We start from the raw sequence: 22705 nt of genomic DNA on the forward strand, positions 1-22705 counted from the left end.
CATCCACCAGCAGGTCTGTTTATTCCGCTTCCAAAATATACCCCAAATGTGCTTCCTCTCCCTCCCTACTCTAATCATTGATACTCCACGCCACACTGCCGTGCAAATTATGATTGTGAGCTCTAGTGATTTTTGCATGTCTTCTCCCACCGCTAACTGGAAGCCAGAGTGACCTTTCAAAACATACATCAGATCAGATCATGTCACTCTCCTGCCAAAAGCCCTCCGAAGTTCTTATGGTGATCTAGCTGCCTCTTCAAACTCATCACACATCTGATCTTAGACATATTATCCTTCAAGCACATTGGTCTTTTTGTAGTCATTTAAACAAGCTTCTTTCAGATCTGTGGCTCTGAACAAACTTTTCTCTCTGCCAGGAATGCTATTCCCTCCTGCTATGGCAAGTCTAACTCCTAATGTCCTTCAATTTTTGCATAAATTTCACCGGCTCCAGGCCCTCCCTGGTTTCCTAAAGTGGCGGTGCCCCCTCTCTGATGTTATTCTATCTCTGTACTTTTCTCTTAATGGCAATTATCAGAACTTGTAATCATTTTGTTAATATTTAAAACTTTGCTGGACATGGTGGCTCACGCCTGTAATCCTAGCATTTTGGGAGGCCAAGGTGGGCGGATCACCTGAGGTCAGGACTTCGAGACCAGTCTGGCCAACTGGTGAAATCACGCTCTACTAAAAATACAAAATTAGCCAGGCGTGGTGTTGCACACCTATAATCCTAGCTACTCACGTGGCTGAGGCAGGAGAATTGCTTGAACCCAGGAGGCAGAGGTTGCGGTGAGCCAAGATAGTGCCACTGTACTCCAGCCTGGGAGACAAGAGCAAAACTCCGTCTCAAAAAAAAAAAAAAAAAAAATCTACTTTCTTCACTTGACTGTAGGGTGGTGGAAGAGGTCAGGGGCCCTGTCTGCCCTGTTTGCCATCCTGTCCCTAGTGCCTAACATGGAGTAAACCCTGAACATTCATGGAATAGACAGCACTGCTGTTCACAGATGGATGCCTTACCTGCTTGCATTTCCTTGAGAGTGTTGTGGTGTACTTAAAAAAAGAAAGCCATTTTATTCTACATTATTCTACAACACAAAGGGCTGTGCTCCAGTGAAATATGAAGTGCCTCTTGTGGAGTGTGCTTTGGGTAAAGTTCATTTAAATCAGGTACTTATAAATGTTAGGTCAATTACAAATATGGTGTCCCATTTTCTTTTCTAACCTAAACGAGATGTTTTAAGAGTCTCATTCTATTCGGTAAGATTAAGGAAAGAGGCAAGTAATGATTAAGGAAAGAGGCAAGTAATCTTATTTTTTGGACCAAGTTTCCACAAGGACATAAGACCTAAAAATCTTTACACTCCCGGGCAGTACCTGCTCATTAATTATCTGGGAGACTGGCAAGGATTTAAAAGTAATTTCTTCTTTAAGCCCAGGAATCATTCAAGAAATCTGTATAACAATTTTTTTCTCATTTAGTCTTAACCCCGAAGAATATTAATTCTATCAATTAGGTTATAATTCAAATCTTATCAAGAAATAAATGCTTATGTAAATCAAGATTAAAACTTTAAAAAACAAAAAAACATTTTCAAAGCAGCATCTTTTAAACAGTCCTGTTTTAAAATCCCATCAAAATGCTAAAATTCATCGTGATCCTGACCTCTGATGCTGTCAGCCACAGGAAGGGGCAAAACGACTTGAGGTTTGAAGCTGTGTCTTTCCCGAAGCTCCGGTTCACCAAACATGGTGTCCAGATGGAGTCTGTTCCTCAGAACCTGGGCTTTACTTCTCGACGGGAGAAGGAAGCAGTGTTAAAACTTGTCTGTTCTGAACTAGCCAACCAGATTAAAGGAGGGGTTTGTACATACCAACATCATCCCAGAATGACCTGAATGACTCATTGCATACACACGGTGGTGCAGACTCATTAACAAGTAAACAACTCACACCAGTGCTCTGTGCTCACAGGGCTGGGGGCATTCTTGGGTATTTTTCTTAAGGGAGGCTGGAAGAAGGGAGGAGGCATTCCTTTCTCCTAGAGGCAGGGGTCAGTTCCTTTTGCTGTGCCCCAGGCCCTCCCAGGTTGTTAGAAACTCTTCCAGGCCTTTTCTTGGGAAGGTGTTCTCATCCCCACACTCCTGCCTCCTCCCTCTACCTGTTGTGCACTCCCTGCCCGTCCACCTATTTGTCCTTTAAAACCTCTCTTGGCTGGGCGAGGTGGCTCACACCTGTAATCCCAGCACTTTCGGAGGCCAAGGTGGGCGGATCACTTGAGGTCAGGAGTTCAAGGCCAGCCTGGCCAACAGGGTGAAACCCCTGGGTCTACTAAAAATACAAAGCTTAGCCTGGCGTGGTGGCACATGCCTGTAATCCCAGCTGGTATGGAGGTAGAGGCTGGAGAATCACTTGAACCCAGGATGCAGAGGTTGCAGTGAGCCCAAATGGCGCCATTACTCTCCTGCCTGGGTAACAAAATTAATGAGACTCCGTCTCAAAACAAAACAAAAAACCTCTCTTGGACATCACCATCTCTTAGAAACTTTGCATGTTTCTAACTCCGCCACCCCAAATCAGAGTTAATTTCTTCCTCCTCAGTACTGTGTCTGCATTGTATTAATACTTTTGTCAGTCCAACATGTAGTCAATATATATTTATATGTTCCACTCTCCCTTGAGAAGTTTTCTTGAGACAGGGATAAAATCTTCTTTCTAGACTCTAGTGAATCGTTTTAGTCATGTTGGTGTGAGTAAATGAAGGAATGGGACGATCAGACACAGACTTTCAGTTTTTAAAATGACCATACAGGCCTAGTCAGCCTGAGAGAAACGAAACAAGTTAATTAGCTTATTCAGCTACTTGGGAAGCTGAGGCTGGAGGACTGCTTGAGCCTAGGAGTTTGGATCCAGCCTGGGCAACATGTCGAGACCCCCATCTCTAATTTTTGTTTAAGTTTTTATTTTTTTAATTTAAATTAACATATTCAGGCTAGTGCCCGTTCTTTAGTTCTCTGCTGAAGTAATTCACCCTAAATTGAAACTAGCATTGCTAGTTTAGTGTATTACTCCTCTCTAGGCATTCTCTCTCTTTCTCTCTCTCTCTCCATATATATATATATATATATATATATAGAAATTTTTTTTTTTTTTTTTGGAGACAGAGTTTCACTCTTGTTGCCCAGGCTGGAGTGCAATGGCGCAATCTAGGCTCACTGCAACCTCCGCCTCCTGGGTTCGAGCGACTCTTCTGCTTCAGCCTCCCGAGTAGTTGGCACCACAGAATGTGTATGACCACACCTGGCTAACGTTTTGAGCTGAAGTCTCACTTTGTTCCCCAGGCTAGTCTTGCCACTAGCCTAGTTTTTCTCTGTGTTATTAGGGCCTCAGTGTCCTTGAACTGCAAGGAGTTAACGTTGAGTGTAGTATTAGGAAAACCTATCTTCCACTCATGAAAAGTCAGTCATTTTTTTAAAAAAAGATTCCACAATTACAAGCAGAAACAAATTAAAAGGTTGTATACCTACTCTTTGAAAAACACAGCTTACAAAAACCAAACGTAAGAAGTATGTATACCTCTATATTTATTAAATAAATAGAATCTGGCCGGGAACGGTGGCTCACATCTGTAATCCCAACACTTTGGGAGGCCGAGGCGAGTGGATCACGAGGCCAGGAATTCAAGACCAGCCTGGCTAAGATGGTGAAATCCCGTCTCTACTAAAAAAATACAAAAAATTAGCTGGGTGCGGTGGCAGGCACCTGTAATCCCAGCTACTCAGGAGGCTGAGACAGGAGAATCGCTTGAACCCGGGGGTCATAGGTTGCAGTGAGCTGAGATGGCGCCATTGCACTCCAGCCTGGGTGACAGAGTGTGACTCCCTCTCTAAAAAAAAAAAAGAGAGAGAAATAAAAATAAAAATAATAAAAAAAATAGAATCCATAATTTAAAACTTTCTCACAAAAACAATCCCCAGTTCCTGATGGCATCACTGGTGAATTCTTAAATGAAAGGGAAAACATAACACCAACATTACAGATTTTGTTTTTTTTTTTAATTTTAGGGACAGGGTCTCACTGTGTTGCCAACATGCTGGAGTGCAGTGGCTATTCACAGTCACACTCCAGTGATCCTCCCACCTCAGCCTCTTGAGTAGCTGGGACTACAGGCTGCAGAAACTTTTTAAGAGAACAAAAATAAAGGGAACTCCTGAGCTCAAGCAATTCTCCTACCTTGGCCTCCCAAAGTGCTGGGATTACAGGCGTGAGCCACTGCGCCCGGCAACTGCGCCCAGCTTAATGTGCTGTTTTTAAAAATGACTTTTGGGTTTGTGTTCATGTGACTGATTAGCCTGTAGTTTTACTTACTGTAATTTTTTAGACTACTTTTGGTATCAAGTTTATTGTAATCTCAAAAAATGAGCATGGCTCTGTTCCCTTTATTTTTGTTCTCTTAAAAGTTTCTGTAGCCTGTAGTCCCAGCTACTCAGGAGGCTGAGGTGGGAGGATCACTGAAACGTGACTGTCAATAACCATTGCACTCCATCGAGCCCGGGCAACGTAGTGAGACTCTGTCCCTCAAATTAAAAGAGAAATTCTGTAGTGTTGGTGTTACTTTTCCCTTTCATTGAAGAATTCACCAGTAAAGCTATCAGGAACTTTGTTTCTGTGGGAAAGTTTTAAATTACAGATCCTACTTATTAATAGACATAGGAGTTACATACTTCTTCTGTTTGGCTTTGGTAAGTTGTGTTTTCAAACAGCAGGTGTACAACCTTTCAATTTGTTTCTGCCTCTAATAATTCTGGAATCTTTAAAAAATGACTTTTCATGATGAATAAAACATAGATTTTACTAATGCTATAATCAGTATTAATTCCTTGCAGATCAAGGACAGTGAGGCCCTGTCTAATAATCCAGAGGCAGAACTTGGATTTGGGAGATAACTCCCGCCTCTTGCACTCTCTGTGACAAGCCTAGTTTCTATATCAAGTGTATCTTAATCTCAAACAATGAGCTTGGCTCTGTTGCCTCTATAGTCTCTTAAAAGTTTCTGCAGCCTGTAGTCCCAGCTACTCAGGAGGCTGAGGTGGGAGGATCCCTTGAGGTCAGGAGTTCAAGGCTGTTTAGTGAAACAATCAGGAATGAGCATTCCCAAGAGAATTAATACAGAAGTAAAATCACCTAGAGCTTTGGAGCAGCTTAAAAAGCCCAGAAAGAAGCGCCAAATGAGAAAATAATCAAATTCAGTGGAAAAACTCACTTGAGGGTATCATTGTCAGCTGGGTTTTCATCCCTTTGATGCACTTCAAATCCTGTGTATCCCACAAAGACTTGCTCCTTTCTGTGGTTCACAATCAACAGAATAGCAGCAACCACCACGAGCCTGAGGGCTGGCTAGTCGTTAATATTCTGCCCCATTTGAAGAAATTCGTCTTTCCCTCATTCGTAAAGATTTCCCAGGTCCATTACAAAAAAAGAAGGAGCAGCCAGGCGCAGTGGCTCATGGCCTATAATCCCAGCTCTTTGAGAGGCCAAGGCGGGCAGATCACCTGAGGTCAGGAGTTTGAGACCAGCTTGGCCAACATGGTGAAACCCCATCTCCATTAAAACTACAAAAATCAGCTGGGCTTAGTGGTGTGTGCCTGTAATCCCAGCTACTAGGGAGGCTGAGGCAGGAGAATTGCTTGAACCTGGGAAGTGGAGGTTGCAGTGAGCCAAGATCACCCTACTGCACTCCAGCCTGGCGGACAGAGCAAGACTCTGGGGAAAACAACAACAACAACAAAAGCATCCTTACCTCCAGGAAGTGTTTTACTCGTGTTAGTTGCTATTTGGCGTTAAACACTTCCCCAGGCCAGTGCGTTAGCCGTTAGCTCCTTACTGAATATTATCTGCAGCAAACAGTAGCTGACTCCTAGCTCTCTTCAGTGAACTTGAATTTAAATTTATAGAATTCTCATGACTTCTGTTTCATCTTGAAACCTAGAGATTTCTTCCTTTTCCTACTGATTTACCTTTCAATTATATGTAGACTGGACCAGTCTCAGCCGTGTTTAGTTGGTCTCTATTCAAACATTGTAGTTTTGTTTCTTGATTACATCTTCAATTATTTTAGTTATTTCTGAGATTCTTCCCTGCAGTTTCTCCAGTTATCTAGAGAAGAGTATGGCAAGGTACAAAGAATGCATGAATAACATTATGAAGGCTGTGAGACTTCAAATAAATGAGTAGCCTCTCTGAGCCTCAGTTTTCTCCTCTGTAAACCAGGAGTAATTTTTACTGAACCAAGGTTGTGCTAAGGATTAGTGAAATGTGTGTAAAGCCTTGAGCATTTAATAGGTGATCAAGTGGTAAGTGATGCTGATAAAATGTTTTTATCATGGTAAAATATACAAAGCATAAAACTTACCAGCCTTTTAATCTGAATTATCTTATTGTGATAGGCTTGTTTATAATAAAACCAACTCTTACCTTTTTAATATCTGTAGGATTTAAAGTGATAACTCTTCACTCCTTGTATTTTAACTTGTACCTAATTAGTTAGGCACAACTCTTACTAATTAGTTATCTATTGCTGCATAAGAAATTACCTGAAACTTAATGTCTTCAAACAACAACAAATATTGATTATCTGTGATAGGCAGACTTCTAAGGTGTTCCCCATGATCTCTATGTCGTGGTGTTATACTCTGTATAATCTCTTCCTTTTTAGTGTGGATGGGATCACTTCTCAACCTTTTGGATGAAATTGAGTGAGTATGAGTAGGATCTGTGACTTGTTTCTAACTGACAGAATATTGCAAATGTGATGGGTTGTTACTCCTGGGATGTGTATGTGTGTGTGCATGTGCACACACATGCACATATGGAGAGAGAGAAGAAAGGAGAGGGAAGAGGAGAGTAGGAGGAGGAGGAGAGAGACATGCATTAGGATATGAGATAGACATATTGCTAGCATGCACCCAAGATTCTCCTTGCTGATTTGAGGAAGTGTGTGACCATACTGAGGAAGCCCAACAGCAGGTGGTGTCTAGGACCTGAGGGTGGCCTCCAGCCAATAACCAATAAAAATCATACCGACATAAGGAAATGAATTTTGTCAACAACCTAAATGAGCTTGAACCTAGCTCAGCTGACGCCTTGCCTGCAACCCTGTGAGACCCTACGCAGTGAACCCAGTTAAGTTGTGGCCAGATTCCTGACCCACAGAAAATACAAGAGGAGAAATAAGTTTTTTCTCACTTTTTTTTTCTTTTTTTTTTTGAGACAGAGTTTCACTCTTGTTGCCCAGGCTGGAGTGCAATGGTATGATCTTGGCTCACCACAGCCTCAGCCTCCCAGGTTCAAGCGATTCTCCTGCCTCAGCCTCCCGGGTAGCTGGGATTACAGGCATGCGCCACCACACCCAGTTAATTTTGTATTTTTAGTAGAGACAAGGTTTCTGCATGTTGGTAAGGCTGGTGTCGAACTCCTGAGCTCAGGTGATTTGTCCTCGGCCTCCTGAAGGGCTGGGAATTACAGGTGTGAGCCACTGTGCCTAGCCTTTTCTCATATGTTTATAGCAGCACAATTTGCAACTGAAAAAGTACGAAATCAGTCCATATGCCCATCAGTCAATGAATGGATAAAGAAAGTGTGGTATATATGTACCATGGAATACTACTCAGCTATAAAAAAAAAAAAAATGGCATTTGCAGCAATCTGGATGGAATTGGAGACTTGTTCTACGTGAAGTGACTCAGGAATGGAAAACCAAACATCATATGTTCTCACTCATAGGCGGGAGCAAAGCTATGAGGATGCACAGGCATAAGAATGATACAATTAACTCTGGGAACCCGGGGGAAAGGGTGGGAGGGGGATGAGGGAGAAAAGACTACACACTGGGTACAGTGTAGCCTGCTTGGGTGATGGGTGCACCAAAATCTCAGAAATCACCACTAAAGAACTTATTCATGTAACCAAACACCATCTGTTCCCCAAAAACCTATTGAAATAAAAAATAAATTTTAAGAAAAGGAAGTAAAAAAAAACCCACTTAAAAAAGAATAAACGTGTGTTTTCTTAAATGAAATCCTGACTCACAGAAACTGTATAAGAGAAAATATACTAGACAATATATGTATATTTCCTGAGATGTTCCATTTGTTATGCAACAATACCAAACTAATATATAGCTTCTGTGGGTCCTGATTTGAGAAATGCTTTAGCTGGGTAGTTCTGTCTTGGTTAATATGTTGATTAGGCCTGCAGTCATCTGAATGCTTGACTGAGGCTACGGCAGCCAATTTCAAGATGGCTCACTCAACATGGCTAGCAAGTCAGTGCTGTCTGTTAGTAGGAGACCTCTGTAATGTGATGCATTAACCTCTGTAGGGTTGCTTGAATGTCCTTGCAATATGGTAGCTGCTTTCACCCAGGGTGAGCAAGGTGGAAGCTGCCGTGTATTTTATAATGTAGCCTAGGAAATTTGAACTATCTTTTTGATAACACAGGTCAGCCGTATTTAATATGAGAGAGAACTGCACAAGGCATGGATAGCGGAGGTGAAGATCACTGGGGGCCATCTTGGAGGCTGGCTGCCACAGAGATTAGCAATTGGAATACTGTTTTCAAAGAAACTGTTTTGGCTTCTTATATTTTCTCTGTGATGTTTTTGTTTTTTTTCCCCATTAATTTCGGCTTTTATCCTTATTATTTCCATCATTTTAATTTCATTGGGCTTAATTTGCTGGGATTTTTGAGATGGATGCTTAGATCATTGGGATTTTTTTTTTTTTTGAGACAGGGTCACACTCTGTCACTCAGGCTATAGTGCAGTGGTGAATCATAGCTCATAGCAGCCCTAAGTTACTGAGCTCAAGTGATCCAATCCTCCCTCCTCAGCCTTTCAAGTAGCTGGGACTACAGGTGTGTGTCACCACGCCCAATTAATTTTTTTTTTTTTTTTTTTTTTTTTTTTTTTTTGCTGTGACAGGTCTCACTATGTCACCCAGGCTGGTACTGAAGTTCTGGCCTCAAGCAAACCTCCTGCCTTGGCCTTCCAAAGTGTTGGGATTATACATGTGAGCCACCACACCTAGCATATCATTGTTTTTCAGTACTTTTTTGGTTTTGTTTTCCAATGCGTGCGTTTACGATTATAGATTTCCCCCAATCCCAGATTTAGTCACATCCCACAAGTTTTCTGCTTTTGTAAAATTGTATTGAAGTATAATATACCTGAGAGAAAGTGTACCATCTTAAATGTACAGGTGGATGAATTATCACAACGTAAACCTCTGTAACTAGCACCAAGATTAAAAAAACTACTACTAGTTATTTAAACCTAGGTTTGATAATATTACCAATTACTTTAAAGTTCATGTCTGATAATTCTAATACATGAAGAACTTGTGGGTTGCTCTTTTCTGTTTTTTTGCTCATAGTTTTCAGTCACTTGATCATATATCCTGACATTTCCTGGTAACATATACATGTGTACATATACATACTTTTTATTTTTAAAAATTGTACAGCTCTAGCATAAAGAGTCCTACAATGGTTGCTTATCTCCCATCTATAACTTTTTTTACACTTTGTTTTCTTTTTACTCTTTCTAGACTTTATTATTTCACTTTTTGGATAAGTAATATAGGTACAAGTTTCAGAGATAACAAATTATGAAAGAGTGTTAGTGAAAAGTCTCATTCTTGCAATGCCACCACCCTCTTCCTGTCCTACAGGTAACCACCATGATTAGTTTCTGGTATATCATTCCAGAGATAGTTTAAACATTATATATACGAGCAAATTATGTATACTGCATTCCTGTCTCTGTTCTGTACTTGGCTTTTTTCACTTAACATTATATTTTGGTGAGTTTTCTGTTGAGTACATAATAAATTTTCTCGTATTTTAAACAACTGTATTCTGTTGTATGAATTTATCGTAATTTATTGAATCAATCCACTGCTGATGGACATCCAGTTTGTTTCCAGTCGTTTGCTATTGTGATAGGCTGAATAAAAGATGTCCACGGGCCGGGCACGGTGGCTCACGCCTGTAATCCCAGCACTTTGGGAGGCTGAGGCGGGCGGATCATGAGGTTAGGAGATTGAGACCATCCTGGCTAACATGGTGAAACCCTGTTTCCACTAAAATTACAAAAAATTAACCAGGTGTGGTGGCATGCGCCTGTAGTCCCAGCTACTTGGGAGGCTGAGGCAGGAGAATTGCTTGAACCCAGGAGGCAGAGGTTGCAGTAAGCTGAGATTGCGCCACTGCACTCCAGCCTGGGTGACAGAGTGAGACTCCGTCTTTAAAAAAAAAGAAATGTCCACGTTCAAATTCCTGAATCTAGGAATATATTACTTTACATAGCCAAAGGGGCCTTGGGAGTAAGGATTGTGAGATGGGCAGAGGAGCGTGTATCATCCAGGTGGGCACAATGGAATCAATCACAAGCGTCCTTATAAGTGGGAAGCAGAAGCGTCAGAATCAGAGAGGCGAGATGAAGATGGAAGTGGTGGTTGCAGTGATACAAGATCAAGAGCCAAGGCGTGTGTGGAAAACCTTCAGCAGTAGAAAGAGGCATGGAAATGGACTCTTCCCCTAGAGCGTCCAGAAGGAACCAGCCTTTGACTGTAGCTCCACAAGACGCATTTCGGACTTCTGACCTCCGGGCTCGTAATAAGATAAGTTTGTGTTGTTTTAAGCTGCTACATTTGTGGTAACTGATGATAGCAGCGATAGGAAACTAGAAGAGCTGTTTTTACAATTATAAGCAAAGCTGCAAGAAACAATGTGTATCTGACATTTTGCACTTGGGCAGGTATATCTGCAGAATAAATGTCTAGATGTGGACTAGGTAGCTAGTTTTGATCATTGTTAAATCACTGTCCTCTAGACGGGTTATACCAGTGTATACTTCTAGTAGCAATGTGAGTGAATACCTCTTTCCCACAGCCTCAACTCTGTGTGTTATCCAACTTTTCCAATTTTTACTGTTCTGCTAGTAAAAAGCCCTAATTTCTTTGAATAACCTGCTAATTATTGAGTCTTCCTCATCTGCACAACATGGTTAGAAGCTCCTTCAGAGTTACCCCTGGGTCCTTATTTCTATTCGTTTCTTTTTTTTTTTTTTTTTTTTTTTTGAGATAGAGTCTCACTCTGTCGCCCAGGCTGGAGTGCAGTGGCGTATCTCAGCTCACTGCAAGCTCTGCTTCCCAGTAGCTGGAACTGCAGGTGCCTGCCAGCAGGCCCGGCTAATATTTTCTATTTTTTTTTTTTTTTTTTTTTAGTGGAGACGGGGTTTCACCGTGTTAGCCAGGGTGGGCTCCATCTCCTGACCTCGTGATCTGCCTGCCTCGGCCTCCCAAAGTGCTGGGATTACAGGCGTGAACCACCACGCCTGGCCTTTATTTCTATCTTTTTCTACACTGCATACCATTGTATCCTTCCTGTTACCTTACACAGGGCGGGCTCTCTGCACAGAAGATGATGATACACTCAACAGCGTCTGTGCGTGATAGAGGGAAAGAAATGCAATGTAGAATCCATTCTATCCATCTATCAAATTCCATTTAGGAAAACAAAATGTTCGAACTAAAATATCCTAATCACCATAATTGACTAGTGAAGACTGAAGAAGTGGTTGCCTAGCAATGCCCTGATCATTTTTGGTGTTGGCAGGTTGACATAAGGCGGGATCAACAAACACACAGCACATGTGTGGCCCTGGCAGCTGATTCAGATCCTTCCCACTAAGGTCAACCTTACCCAGGTTCCTGGAGGCAGCCACTCCTCATTGATTATTTGCACATGAGATAAACCTGTTTGTTTTACCATATTGAAGGACTAACAGAAATGCAAACTAAAGTGCTTTTCCAGTGAAGAGCGAAACAAACAGGAAAGAATGACAAGAACATATATCTGCCCTCCTCTTCCCCCAGCTTGGGGATCACCATTACCTCCATTTCTTCATTTTGTTTGTCTCCTTTTTTTTTTTTATTGGCACTGCCACTGTGTGTGTATGTGTGTGTTTTAGATATTAAAACTTGAGGGAAACAGCTGTCACCTCTTAAAAATGTCAGCAACTTCATTGCTTTTTAAATATCCTGGTTAATAACTGACACCCTTGGTTAAAATGTTCAATCATCTACTTAATATATAGTGCTTAGCTTGGTTTCTATTTATTTTTTGAGACAGAGTCTTGCTCGCTGTATTGTCCAGGCTGGAGTGCAGTGGCCCAATCTTGGCTCACTGCAACCTCCACCTCCCAGGTTCAAGCAATTATACCTCAGCCTCCCGGGTAGCTGGGATTATAGGCGCCCACCACCATGCCCAGCTAATTGTTATGTTTTTAGTGGAGATGGGCTTTCACCATGTTGGCCAGGCAGGTCTGAAACTCCTGACCTCAAGTGATCTGCCCGTCTCGACCTCCCAAAGTGTTGGGATTATAGGCATAAGCCATTGCGTCCAGCCTACTGCTTAGCTTTAACGTGAATCAGTGTTAGCATACACATTCAGAATTCTTTAAACTTCAAAGAAACCACAAAATTTGATTATGTATCATGGAAATACAAATCAGAACAAAAATCTATTGACTGAGCCCACATAACATAATTTTTGTTTTGTGAAAACAAAAGTATGCAAATGGATGAGGCCATTTAAGGGAATCTTGTGGCTTCTCAGTCCTTGCTGTTCTGAATTTGTGATTGACAAACACCCAACAGGTGATTCTAAAGATACCGGTAATTCTCCATCCTTATCTGGTTGCACCTACATTTTGCTTGTTGCTCAGTCTGCATGACACCTGAACTCATTCTGCGTGACACCTAAACTCTACATGACACCTAAACCCTTTAGTAGTCTGCCAAAAGGAGGCAGGAGGGTGTGGAGGGGAGGCAGGAGGGTGTGGAGGGGAGGAAGGAGAAACAGCTGTCGTGAGGCCTGGTGCTCGGTGAGCTTCATTCACTAATCGGTTGCCGGTTGGTAACCTGATTACAGATAACTTCAGTGTGAGTCAGGCTCGTTTGCCACAGCTGTTTCTCTTAAAAGTTCTCTGATAAGTCATTGCCACCACTGCTTCCAAATAGTATATGTTAACTTTGAGTTAATTTTCGATAAACCCACGTGAATTTACAAAATTGTGGCACCAACAACATGGTTAGGCAAGGCAGCACGGATGGGTATTGGAATCTGTCAATCCTGGGTTGCTGTGTACCAGCTCTGGGACTGGGGACAAGTTGTAGCAGCCCTGAGCCTCCTGCTTCACCTATATCAGGGGAGGGTGAGACTACCTTGCAGGGTTCTTGTGAAGATGAAGTGCAGTACTGTGTGACTGGTGCCTACCGTCGTGCCTGGCCTGTCAAGACCAGGCAGTTTACACAAAAACACTTGATATTGACTAAAACAAGATCCGGAAGAGAACAAATATAAATACAGATGTATCAGCTAAATGAAGGACTGTCTAATAAAAACCACAGAGGATGTTTGTGAGTGGAGGGGGACGGATCTCCTCCACCCAGCAGTGAAGATCGTGGGAATCTCTCTACCTGAATCCACCTCTTACTGTAATTCTTGACCTAAGAGCCGTTAGAACTCCTCTAAACTTCCTAAATACTCATTGCACTATGAAACCCTGCCCGCCTCCCAGACAATTTCCTATGGACATTAGACTTTTCAAACATAGGATATGTTAAGTGATGGTCTTCATTCCTCGATGTCACATTCTAAATTTGTATTTTTCTTCATTTTCCAAAGCTCCAGCTCAGCATCTTTGTATGCCTTACAGATATATACATTAAAAAAAAGTCTCGGTGGTCTTACGTGTCGATTTCTACACCCTAGCCTCAGGTAGTGTAAGCTTCATGAGGACAGGAACCAGCCCTGCCTGCTCACACTGTGTCACCAGCGTGTTCGCAGGGTGGACACATGACAGGCGCTCAGGTATTGGTTGAATAGGTAAATGGAAGACAGGAAAATGTAGGCTGGACTGATAACTTGCAGATAGACACACCCCAGTGATTTGGGAAAAGGAAGATTGGTCCACAGCAGTGTTTCTTAACGTATTTTCATTATCAAAGAGGAAAAACTCAACATTCCCTAACAGAAATGAAAAACTAAAGGAACAAAATTTTTGTTAGATGATGATGAACTTTGAAAGGTCACTAAGGACCCTTTTAATATCAAATCTTTCTCATCCCCCTGACTCCAGAAAACGAGTTTTTGCTCAGATATTGGCTCAGTGGAAAATGTGTGGTCTGAAGCTATAGTATCCTAGTTTGTGAGCTTATTTTCACTGCCTGAAGGTTTGAGTCACTGTAGAAGGGGAGGGTGGGGTGGTGGAGATCAGAACTGAGGTCTCTGAACTCCGGGGTTGACTTAGGTGCGGAGGGGATGAGGTAGAACTGCTGGCAGGCAGCCCACATCTGATCTGAGAGTGAGCTCGGCAGGCAGAAAGCACTTGGCAAAGCCCAGGGAATGGTCGGGAGAGACTGGTAGACCCAGCACTCCTGTTCCTTGAGGCAGGTCAGTGATGTGTATTAACCGAGGGTGGCTCTTATTTTAATGTGTCAGTGAAAGGAATCTTGCTGCGACTGTACTCCTGAGGTGGGGCCCAGTGTTCTGCATTTCTGACAAAAACGCTGCAGGGGATCGCCAGGCTGCTGTTTCCACAGGCAACACTTTGAGAAGCATGGCGTTAACTCACCTGTACATGTTATATTTGTTAAAGGGTAACTTTTCATAAACAGGAAAAACTATCACTCATAGATACAAATGTTAAATATTAATGAAGTAAGCAGTGAGATGTTACAACCAGTTCAAAAGAGAACCCAATAGGACAGACCCATCTATTACTCAGAATATTGAAATAAACTTGAAATTGATGCATAAGTGGCTTTACCACGTGGAGAAGGATTGACCTTCCAAGGCAGGTTGATTTGCATGTTGATAAACATTTACATTATCAGTTTCTTTCAACTTTATACACCATAAAACAGGTGAAAGGCTAGACTAGAAAACCTTAAAGGGGCTTGGTGTGATGGGTCATGCCTGTTATCCCAGCGCTTTGGGAGGTCGAAGTAGACAGATCACTTGAGCCCAGGAGTCCGAGACCAGCCTGAGCAACATAGACCCTGTCTCTACAAAAATGGTTACAAAAATTAGCTGGGCATGATGGCATGAGCCTGGAGTCCCAGCTACTCAGGAGGCTGAGGTGGGAGAATCCTTTGAGCCAGGGAAGTGGAGGTTGCTGTGAGCCAAGATCATGCCCTTGCATTCCAGTCTGGGTGACAGAGGGAGATCCTATTTCAACAGAAGTCTGAAGGAGTGTGATCTAAACAATACGTAGTGTTTCCACTGAAGCACAGATGTTTTCCCTGTGATTTGTAGTGACTGGCATTTTCAAATTGTAGATTGCTGTCTATATTAACTTGACAGTTGGTAATAACTGCTTGAAATGAGCAGTTTGTCTTTCTTCGGTTAATTGTCATATTTAGCTCCTTTGTGCAATACGAGAAAGTAATGAGTTTTTTTTTTTTTTTTTTTTTTTTTTTTAGACGGAGTCTTGCTCTGTCACCAGGCTAGAGTACAGTAGTGTTTAATGTCAAATAGAAACCAACACTACGGCCGGGCACGGTGGCTCAAGCCTGTAATCCCAGCACTTTGGGAGGCTGAGACGGGCAGATCACAAGGTCAGGAGATCGAGACCACCCTGGCTAATACGGTGAAACCCCGTCTCTACTAAAGAATACAAAAAACTAGCCGGGCGACGAGGCGGGCGCCTGTAGTCCCAGCTACTTGGGAGGCTGAGGCAGGAGAATGGCGTAAACCCGGGAGGCGGAGCTTGCAGTGAGCTGAGATCCGGCCACCGCACTCCAGCCTGGGCAACAGAGCCAGACTGTCTCAAAAAAAAAAAAAAAAAAAAAAAAAAAAAAAAAAAAAAAAACCAACACTAGTAAAATACTTCCTGGAGGTAAGAATGCTTCCCCCCAACCCCCTGGGATCTTGCCGTGTCCCACAGGCTGGAGTGCAGTGGCATAATCTTGGCTCACTGCAACCTCCACCTCCCGGGTTCAAGCAATTCTCCTGCCTCAGCCTCCCAAGTAGCTGGGACTACAGGTGCACACCACCACACCCAGCTAATTTTTGTATTTTTAGTAGAGATGGGGTTTCACCATGTTGGCCAGGATAGTCTCAATCTCTTGACTTCATGATCCGCCCGTCTTGGCCTCCCAAAGTGCTGGGATTACAGGCATGAGCCACCACATCCAGACATGAGAGCTCTTAAGTAGAATTTCCATCTATAAAAAGTAGGTACTGTCAATATTCCCCTCACATAGGTTTATGAAGAAGGCATTTTAAAAAGGGAACCCCTGTCATCGATCAGGGACCCCATCTGCGTTCTCTGTGGGCCTAGGATAAATTCTTTTGATTGTTTGTTTATTTGGTATAAAAAATCTGTAGTTAAAATATACTATTTGCATTATCCATAATAGCCAAAAAGTGGAAGCAAGCCAAGTGTCTATCTGCAGATGAATAAACAAAATATGGTGCATATATACTATATGCAGTAGAATACTATTCAGCCTTAAAAAGAAGGGAAATTCTGACACATGCTACACCATGGATGGACCTGGAAGACATTATGCCAAGTGAAATAAGCCAGTCACCAGAGAACAAGTATTTTATGTGATCAGCTTCTTGATAATCTCCAAAATAGCCACCTTGACATATTGAATGTTTGAAACTGAAGGAATCTCAGAAATGGCAGGAAGGACACTCTGACCTTTCCACCCTCTTCTCTGATGCAGGTCACAAGGCCCTTGGGTGAGAGGTGCCCTCCCTATCCCTGGAGGAAGGAGCATCCTTCTCTCTGAAGATAATGCAGAGAGGAATCTAAATGAGAGGTCCTGCTGTTCCTCCCAGTTTCCTACACTTAGCTCCTACCTCTTTTTGTCCTCTCGCATTTTCTGCTTCTCTCCACTTTTCATCAAACTTAAAAATTCTGGGAGGCCCTTCTTTTGGGCTGAGCTCCTGCACTAGCCCTCAACGGATCAGACCAAACCAAAATGGAGTTACTTATGCTAAATGCTGTGTCATCAAACTGAAACTTTAAGGAAACAGACAGATCCCCAAACTTTAGATCAGTTTTTCCTGAAAACATGAGATTCCAGTCTACTAGAATCAGTGGAAGAAGGAAGTCCCCTCTGCTTTAACCATGACAAAAAAATAACCAAAGTAACTTGATGTGAACCAATCAGGTTTTTTTATTCTGTTACCTTGTTCCTACCTCATAAAACCTGTGGTTCTGTTATTGCCCAGTGGGAGCTCTCATTCTCTTTTGCAGAGTGGAAGGCACCCAGATTCATGAATCATGAATAAAAGCCAATTAAATCTTTAAATTTGTTGTAGTCTTCTGATAATACAAAACCTAATTTGTTATAAGTTAGTCTTTTGACAAACCTAATATACAAAGACATAGGTTTAACTGTTTCTTCAGGTCTTTATTTCCTTACAAAGGCTCCTAGTTATATCAAGTTACTTCCAGAAAAAAAGTCAATTTTTCCTGTCATGTAAAACTTGTAAAACTTATATTAAGTAAATGTGGATGCTTTTCTCTTGTTAATCTGTCTTTTGGTACAAGAGCCCCAGCCAAGAAATTAGAAGGGTGGAGGAAAAATATTTTTCTTCCTCTACATATGGTTCCAGTAAAATTCATAAAAAACAAAGTAGAATGGTGGTCAGGCTCAGTGGCTTATTCCTGTAATCCCAACATCTTGGAAGGTTAAGGCGGGAGAATCACTTCAGCCCAAGAGTTCAAGACCAGGCTAGACAACATAGACCTCATCGCTGCTTTTTTTTTTTTTTTTTTTTTTTTTTTTAAAGTGTGGGACGCATACCTGTAGTCCCAACTGCTGGGGAGGCTGAGGTGGGTTGGATCACTCGAATCTGGGAGTTCAAGCTTTCAGTGAGCTGTGATCATGCCACTGTATTCCAGCCTGGGCGATAGAGTGAGACCCTGTCAGAAAGAAAAAAAAAAAGTAGTTTGGTGGTTGCCAGAGGCTGGGGTAGAGAGGAATGAGGACTTATTACTTGGTACAGAGTTTTACCTGGGGATGATGAAAATGTTCTGGAAATGGATAGTGGTGATGGTTGTACAACCGTGTGAATGCACTTAATGCCAATACACTTAAAATGGTTAAAATCAGGCTGGGCGCGGTGGCTCACGCCTGTAATCCCAGCACTTTGGGAGGCTGAGGCAGATGGATCACGAAGTCAAAAGATCAAGACCATCCTGGCCAACATGGTGAAACCCCATCTCTACTAAAAATACAAAAATTAGCTGGGCGTGGTGGTGGGCGCCTATAATCCCAGCTACTTGGGAGCCTGAGGCAGGAGAATCCTTGAACCTGGGAGGTGGAAGTTGCAGTGAGCTGAGATTGTGCCACTACTGCACTCCAGCCTGGTGACAGAGCGAGCCTTTGTTCCCCCCCCCCCAAAAAAATCTTAAGTTATATATACTTTACCATGATAAAAACATTTTATAAGCTCCATTTACCGTTTGATCACCTATTAAATGCTAAGTGCTTTACATACGTTTCACCAATCCTTAGAACAACTTTGTTCAGTAAATATTCCTGGTTCACAGATAAGAAACTGAGGTTCAGAAAGATTAGTTATTTATTTGAAGTCTTACAGCCTTTATAATGTTATTCATGCACTCTTTATACCCTAGATAGTTGGAGAAATTACAGGGGAGAATCTCAGAATTAACTAAAATAATCGAAGATGTAATCAAGAAACAAAAATACAATGTTTGAATAGAGACCAACTAAAGACGGCTGGGACTGGTTCAGTCTACATATAATTGAAAAGTAAATCACTAGGAAAGGGAAGGAGTCTCTGGGTTTCAAGATGAAATAGAAGTCATGAGAATTCCATAAATTCAAGTTCACTGAAGAGAGCTAGGAGTCAGCTACTGTTTGCTGCAGATAATATTCAGTAAGGAGCTAACTGCTAATGCACTGGCCTGGGGAAGTGTTTAATGTCAAATAGAAACCAACACGAGTAAAACACTTCCTGGAGGTAAGAATGCTTCCCCCCCAGCCCCCCGGGATCTTGCTGTGTCCCACAGGCTAGAGTGCAGTGGCATGATCTTGGCTCACTGCAACCTCCACTTCCCGGGTTCAAACGATTCTCCTGCCTCAGCCTCCCTAGTAGCTGGGATCACAGGCACACACCACCACACCCGGCTGATTTTTGTATTTTTAGTAGAGACGGGGTTTCACCATGTTGGCCAGGCTGGTCTTGAACTTCAGACCTCAGGTGACCCTGCCTTGGCCTCTCAAAGTGCTGGGATTACAGGCCATGAGCCACTGTGCCTGGCTGCTCCTTCTTTTTTTCTAATAGAACCGGGAGATCTTTAGGAATGAGGGAAAGGATCATTTCTTTGAATGGGGTAGAAAACTAAAGACTAGCCAGCCCTCAGGCTGGTTGGTGGTTGCTGCTATTCTGTTGACCGTGGACCATCACCTTTAGAAAGGAGCCAGTCTTTGTGGGATACACAGGATTTGAAGTGCGTCACATGGGTGGAACCCCAGCTGACCGTGATACCTTCAAGTGAGTTTTCCACCGAATTTGATTATTTTCTCACTTGGTGCTTCTTTCTGGGCTTTTTAAGCAACTGCAAAGCTCTAGGTGATTTTACTTTTGGATTAATTGTCTTGGGAATGCTCATTCCTGATTCCTGGTTTCACCAAACAGGTGGGTAACCTTATTTGTTTCTGCCTATAATAATTCTGGAGTCTTTAAATAAAACGACTGTGACTTTTCATGATGAGTGGAAGATAGGTTTTCCTAACGCTACAATCAATATTCCTTGCGGTTCAAGGACACTGCGGCCCTGTCTAATACAGAGGTTGAACTTGGACTTGGGAGATAACCCCTGCCTCTCGTGTTCTCTGTGGCTCTGCTTTCTGTTAATTTACTCATAAGCTTGTTTTGTCTCCTTGCTGAGAATTGTCAAACATGAAATGTAATTTCAGGCTATAGTGAAGAAAGATGATATAAGGCAGAAGAAATTGGCAATCATTTGGCCTGTACATGTTGCTTTTTTTTTTTTTTCTGGACTTAGGATATAGGCCAAACCTTGACATTTCTGGCCTTTGAGTCTTTCCCAACTGTGATTATAATACATTAGCTCTTCTAGAGAAGTTAGATGTGACTTTGGACTTAGTCTTTCATACGGTGGCTAAATGAATTTATATGGTTCATCACAATTCACTAGATTGGTTCAGCAGGAAATTTACAGAGATTTTTTTCTTTGCTGAAAATGTTTTTCTAAATTGAAAAACTTCTAATACTGTCTTCTGGAGTAGTCCTAGAAACAAGTGCAAGTGATTGTTTTTGGCAAGAGGCCACATAAACATTTCTGCTTCTCTGTCATTTATGGGTAGCGTTGATATAAATTGTTAAAGACAATGATCATAGATAGATAATGTATCAAGAGTTTGGGCCCAGCCACTGTAGCTGCTGTTGACCCAGAGGGACCACTGGGATCCTCACATCTCAGGGCAGCACATCGTTTGCTGCAATGGTTGATTCTACACAACCTTTTATGAAATTAGGTGAGGCCCTTGATTATAATTTGTTTTTTAAAAGGTTTCATATGAGTTTCTCTCTCTGTAAATACCAGTTTCTAATATTTTTTAAAGGCCTATGTTTACAACAAATTCAGGAGATACTTATGCACTACTAACTAGTGTTCTTTTGTGGTGCTTTAGAAATTCTGGCCCACTTGTATTTTTGCTGGACTTCTAATGATTTCACTCGTCAATCAGAAAATATTTATGTCCACCTCCGTGCTTCCTCTCCCTTAATCTTGTCTATTCTTGGCCATTTTAGAGTTGACCTAGCAGCCTTCACAAAACTGGTTGGAGTTTCCATTGGGATTAAATTGATAGGTCATTTCTGGGAGACCTTAACAATATTGAACTTTCCAGTCTGTGAACTTTACTTATCTGCCCATATATTATGTTTATTTTTGGTAGATGACAAAATTATATGATCACTCCAAAAAGTACCTTGCCCTTTATAGTAAAACCTTCCATTGTAAACTTCTGGCAATCACTGATCTGTGATCCTCTAGCATTGCTTTTTTTCAGAATTTTATGTAAATAGAATCGTTCAGGATGTAGCCTTTTGAGTCTGGCTACTTTCGTGTACGATATCCACAGTTACTCCTTTTTACTGCCAAATGGTAATCCATTGTATAAATACTACATGGTTTGCTTCTTGGTTTGTCATTGGGGGAACACAGACTTTTTTCACTTTTGGTAAATTTTAAGTGGATTGGAATTCACAAAGTGCTTTTTGTCTGAGCATAGGTTTTCATTTCACTTGTGCAAATACCTAGGAGTAGGATTGCCGAGTCACATGGTCCGCGTGTTTGACTTTATCAGAACCTGCCAAATTGTCTTCGTAAGTGCTGCACCACTTCAGTTTCTTTAATAAATGTAGGGATATTCAAGCTGTCTGTTTCTTCTTGAGTTTTGGTAGTTTATGTCTTTCAAGGAATTGATCTATTTCACCTAAATTGTAGAATTTAGAAGCATATAGTTGTGTTTGTATTTTGTTTCTGTAGTATCCATTATTAGCCTTCTAGTGTCTACAGGGTTTGTAATAATAATATTCCTTTGATTTCTGGTATTGGTAATATGTGTTTTCTCTTCTTCCTTTGTCATTCTGCTAGAGGCTTACTCATTTGACTGATTTCTGCCTCCCACCACCCTCTGCAAAGAACCAACTTTGGATTTCATTGAATTTTTTTCCCTTATTGTTTTTGTTTAAATATTACTGATTTATATATTTAGTTTGTCTTTTCTTATGCTTGATTTGAGTTTATTTGGTTTTTTTTTTTTAAAGTAGATGCTTACATTATTGATTTGATACTTCATTTCTCATATAATTTAGTGCTATAAATTGCCCTCTAAGCACATATTTTGATAAGTTGATGTCATTTATTCAGTTTGAATTGTTTTCCAATTTTTCTTAAGATACGCTCTTTGACCTATGGGCCATTTAGAAGTACGCCATTTAACTTCTCATATTTGGGGATGTTCTAGAAATGTTCTAGATTCCTAGTTTAATTCTGTCATCATCAGAGAACATAATTCACTGAATTTTAATTATTTAATTATAGGGTTTGTTTTATGACCCAGAGTATGATCTCTCACCACCGCCATACCGATAATTCTTCAGGTTTTGACGTTTCTCAACCTGTCTGCTGGTTATTTTTCAGAGTACTTGGGTCATTGCTATTTGTATTTTGTCCAGAGTTTCAAATTGTGATTAGTAGAAATGACAGGCCATAGCATGCATACGCCATCTTGGCCAGCATCACAGGTTGTCAATACATCTTGTTGTTATTGTTTTGAGACAGAGTCTCACTCTGTTGCCCAGGCTGGAGCACAGTGGCGTGATCAGGGATCACTGCAGCCTCAGCCTGCTAGGCTCAAGCGATCTTCCCACCTCAGCCGCCCGAATAGCTGGATCTATAGGTGTGCTGCTATGCCCAGCTAATTTTTGTAATTTTTGTAAAGACAGGGTTTTGCCTTGTTGCCCAGGCTGGTCTCAAACTCCTGAACTCAGGTCATCCTCTCACTTGGGCCTCCCAAAGTGCTAGGATTATACGCATGACCACCGCACCTGGCCG

General features: G+C 41.7%; 2 protein-coding genes across 2 annotated transcripts in view; one reads left to right on the top strand and one right to left on the bottom strand.

The window, feature by feature from the left end:
• The window catches only part of DHX32 (DEAH-box helicase 32 (putative)), a 63209-nt gene extending 61420 nt beyond the window's left edge, over positions 1-1789 (bottom strand). The window contains exon 1 of the mRNA XM_030940521.1: positions 1667-1789. The gene's annotated coding sequence lies outside the window, so the exon portion shown is untranslated. The remainder of the gene's footprint in view (positions 1-1666) is intronic.
• FANK1 (fibronectin type III and ankyrin repeat domains 1) overlaps positions 1-22705 on the top strand; it is a 125259-nt gene that overhangs the window by 4686 nt on the left and 97868 nt on the right.

This window comes from Rhinopithecus roxellana, chromosome 11 (assembly GCF_007565055.1).
Source record: "Rhinopithecus roxellana isolate Shanxi Qingling chromosome 11, ASM756505v1, whole genome shotgun sequence".
Lineage (NCBI taxonomy): Eukaryota > Metazoa > Chordata > Mammalia > Primates > Cercopithecidae > Rhinopithecus > Rhinopithecus roxellana.